Source organism: Choloepus didactylus, chromosome 8, assembly GCF_015220235.1.
Source record: "Choloepus didactylus isolate mChoDid1 chromosome 8, mChoDid1.pri, whole genome shotgun sequence".
NCBI lineage: Eukaryota > Metazoa > Chordata > Mammalia > Pilosa > Megalonychidae > Choloepus > Choloepus didactylus.
In genome coordinates, this window is record NC_051314.1 from 97524846 (window position 1) to 97529387 (window position 4542).

The 4542-nt window shown below is 39.0% G+C and overlaps 1 pseudogene; it reads left to right on the forward strand.

Moving 5' to 3' along the window:
* The first annotated feature begins 535 nt into the window (after positions 1-535).
* Positions 536-4049, forward strand: LOC119542849 (annotated as a pseudogene).
* Positions 4050-4542: the final 493 nt, after the last annotated feature.

Below are 4542 nucleotides of genomic sequence, written 5' to 3' on the forward strand. Positions count from 1 at the left end.
TTGTTTAGGTATATCAGAGAGCAATATCTTGAAGAGTCCAATGAGTTAAACTGATCCTATAGTCCTAAACTTTAATGACTATAAAATTTCTATCTATACTAACTGCGTTAGCAGCGGGTTCTCCATTTTTCCAGGAAACCCCTGAAAGGAGCTGTGGGCCACAGTTCAGATTCCCTCATTCAGGAAACCAAGGGGTAATGTAGAATAGCCATGGGAATATTGTGTCTTTTGGTGCTGTCCTCTCCCTTTCTGCATCTGTATATCCCAGGGATTTCTCTTTTATTCACCTCAAGCACCCAGTGGTCTTTCACAAGTCTCTCCACTACCATCAAACACATTCCAGAGGCATCCAGGGCACGGGCTGCTGCGGGAGACGCGGGCCCTGAAGCGTCCGAGGCAGCTCCTTCTGTCACCTGCGTGATTGGGGCGCGGAGGTCACCGGTGGGAGGGAAGGAGGCCCAAGAGCGGGAGCTGCGGAGGTCGTGGAGGTCGTGGGACTGTGACAGGGCGCGAGACGGTCGGCGGTGGTACCACCATGTCGCGCTCGGTGCTGCAACCCAGTCAAGCCCTAGCTGGCGGAGAAACTCACCATTCAGAACCATCCGGGAGCTGGCGCGTTCACCCGGCTCTACAACAGCAAGAAATTTATTTGTAAGATGAGGAGATTAGTGATTCTTAGCCAGCGAAACACAATGGAATCATCTTGGAAGGTTTTGAAAACTATACACATCTGAACCCTGGCCCAAACCTGCTGAATCATAAAAAGCCCCTAAAGTGATTCTGAGTTTCAGAACTACTGAAATAAATAAAATGCATGTGGTGACCCCAAGGTAAAACCATCCTATCTTATTAGCAAAAACCTGGAATCAGCTGTGAAATTCATAGTCAGAAAATTCCTTGCTGTAGAAAACTGCAACAACAATCAACAGCTTGCACAACTACAGAAAGAAAAATCAGAGATTCTGAAAAACCTGGCATTATATTACTTCACATTTGTGGATGTTATGGAATTTAAGGACCGTGTTTGTGAATTGCTGTTATTGATGTTTTCCAAGTCTTCTTTGATATTACAGTGAACTTTGATTTAACTAAGAACTGCTTAGAGTTGATCATAACCTATATAACATTAATGATACTGCTGTCTTGAACTGAAGAAAAGAAGACAATCTTTAGGTTATCCAGCTGTGCTCATGAAATGACCCATGGAAGAAGTGACCGAGAATGCCTATGCCTTGGCCAGATGATTGTGGATTATGAAAATCCTTTAAAGAAGATGATGGGAGAATTTGTATCCCATAGCAAGTCTCTTTCAGATGCGCTAATTTCTCTTTAGATGGTATATCCTCAAAGGAATCTTTCAGCTGACCAGTGGAGAAATGCCCAATTATTGAGTCTTGTACCCAGTACAATGCTTAATCTTGCACAGTCTGACACCATGCCTTGTGAATCTCTCTCTCTGGATGCAATGGAAAAAATGGATTATCTTTGGCTTTATTTTGTGCCATGGAATCCTAAATACTGATGCAACAGCACTAAACCTTTGGAAGCTAACTCTTCAACGTAGTTCTTGCCTCCCTTTCGGGATGAAGTTTCCATATTTGCAAAGCTGCAGAAGACTTATTTGTAAACATTCGAGCTACAATAAGGATATTAATGGCATAAGACAATGCCAGGAGGCAGCTGTGTTGCATACCTGTTCAATGCATAGAGAAAGGTGCAAGTTTTAAAGATCTGCACTAAAAGGATTGCTTCCTGTCCTCTGATCAGTCTGGCTTGCTAAGTCCCAAGGTGCTTTTTGTTTTTATGCCATTATCCTTTGCCCATGATGGAATTATCTGGCTACTTCATCATGCAGATGACTTCATAGATAAACCTATGGCTGAATTAATATTTTACATGGAAGAGCTTAGAGCACATGTAAGGCAATATGGACCTGTAATGCAGAGGAATTACTTCACTACCTTTCTGGCTTTGTTGCTGTTGTTTGTAATAAACTTGTGCAGAATCTTTCCATTTGCCCTAAAGATGAATCAATCATCATATTCTTTTTTGTTAACACTGTGACTTCCCTAAATGGTAATCAAGTTGAAGATGGGGAAATATTTGATTTCAGAGGAATGAAATTAGATTGGTTTAGATTACTGGCATATACTGGTGTCTCTAAGCTTCACTTAGCCTTGCAGATCACAGAGAACTTGGAAAGATGATGAATACAATCATTTTTTCATCAAAAATGGTAGATTCCTTGGTGGAAATATTGGTAGAAACATCAGCTCTCTCCATATTTTGTTTTTATAGTTGTGCTTTTGAGATGTTTCAACAGTGTTTGGAGCTACCCTCTCAGTCGAGTTATTCAATTGCATTTCCACTGCTTCACATTCATTTTATGAGCTGCACACAAGAATTGTGTCCAGAAGAGCAACGTCATATTGGAGATCACAACCTTTCCTTATGTAATATGTTCCTGGATGAAATGGCCAAGGAAGTTCGAAATCTCATCACTAATATTTGCACAGAACAATGTACTCTTAGTGACAAGTTTGTGCTCTAACATTGTGCCGTAACCATCAGTCAGGCAGTGGATAAGAAGTTGAAAAAACAGATTGGTAATAAAGGGGAACCTGAAAGGGGAAAACCAGGAGTTGAAAGCATGAGGAAAAACAGGCTGGTAGTAACCAACCTTGATAAACTTCACACTGCACTTTCTGAGTTATGTTTCACTAGAAATTATGTACCAGACATGGTAGTTTGGGAACATACCTTTACCCCAAGACAGTACTTGACTTCTCATCTGGAAATCCCCTTTACTAAGTTGATTGTTGACTATGTATAATCAAGCCACACAGGAAATTGCAAAACCATCAGAGCTTTTAACAAGTGTAAGGGCCTATGACTGTGCTCCAGTCAATAGAAACTATGTGCAAATTCATATTACAAGAGTACTCAATAATGTTCTTCTTCAATGAATGCAGCATTTAAGCAGTCATGGAGAGCCAACCATTGCCAAGTCTATACACAAGTTAGTATTTGGAAACCTTGCTAAGACAAGTCGGCGATAGCCATGTAGCTTATTTCCCTGCAATGAAAGCATTTGTGAACCTACCTCCAGAAAATGAATTAACATTCAATTTGTAATATACCCTGCAGAGGAATATTCTGACATATAAGAAATGAGGTAATTATCAGAACTACTAGGTCCGTATGGTAAGAAGTTCCTGAATGAAAGTCTCATGTGGCATATTTCATCACAGGTTGATGAACGTTAAGAAACTTGTGGTGGAGAATACTGATGTGCTAACACAAATGAGGACCATGTTTGACAAACCAGACCAGATGGCTGTACTCTTTAAAAAGGTTATCATCGGTTGACAGTGTCTTGAAGAGGGTGACAATAATTGGTGTAATTTTATCCTGATTCTTGGCACAAGAAGCACTTGGAAATGCCTTGTCCTATGACATTCCTTTTCCTGTAAGTTCAATTGAAGATTTTAAGGATCACATTCTATGGGAAACTGATTTGAAAGTTGCAATGAATATATATGAGTTATCATCAGCTGCTGGATTACGTTGTGAAATCCTCCTGCCTTGGTGGTAGCTCTGTCTTCATAAAAAGAGAAAAACATTAGTCCAGAAGAAGAATATAAAATTACCTGCCTCCTCATGATCTTTGTGGCAGTTTGTATGTCAGCACTGGCCAGTAATGTGATGTCTCAGTACAGTCCTGCTATAGAAGGGCACTGCAACAACATACATTACTAGGCCAAAGCCATCATCCAGATCACTGCAGCTTTGTTTACAAGCCACAAAGAGAGCATTGACAACCACCTTAAAGAATTTCTGGTTCTTGTATCCTCTAGTCTACTGAAAATTGGCCAGGAGACAGATAAAACTACCCAAGAAATAGAGAATCTGTTTATTTACTGCTAGAAATGATTGTGCAGGAATCCTCATTCCTGACAATGGATCTTTTGAAATCTCATTTTCCTCATGTCTTGCTCAGAAATGCATACCATGCTGTCTACAAGCAAAGTATTACATCCTCTGTGTAAAATTTCTACTCACTGAAGACAAGCATGCATTTTTGTTGCCTCAATTTTACTTTTAAATTATGGAACTATTTTACCTTAAGGCCTGAAAAACAGTTTTGTGGATTATAAATTTCTCTTATACAGTTGTATTTTCTGATCACTGGTTTCTTAATACGGTTGTACAACAATATAAACTTGGTTGATTTAGGTTGTACAGTCACTGAATTCACTGAAATTATTCCTGTATTATTTGTTTTAAAAAACATACATTATTTACATGTTTTTTGATATTTGATAATAATGAAAAAACTTCGCTTGTTTTTGAAAGAATTGTATTTAGTGATCATTTTAGATAATGATATAGCATTCATCTGTGTGTAAATTATTTCATATAGGAGAGAGTTCTGATCTGTGTCTATGGTCCTTATGGAAACAAAATTGGATGTGCATTTCTGTGATGTTATGAATACAGTTCTACTTTTTCTTTACTTTAAACATTTGCCAAATGAAATAG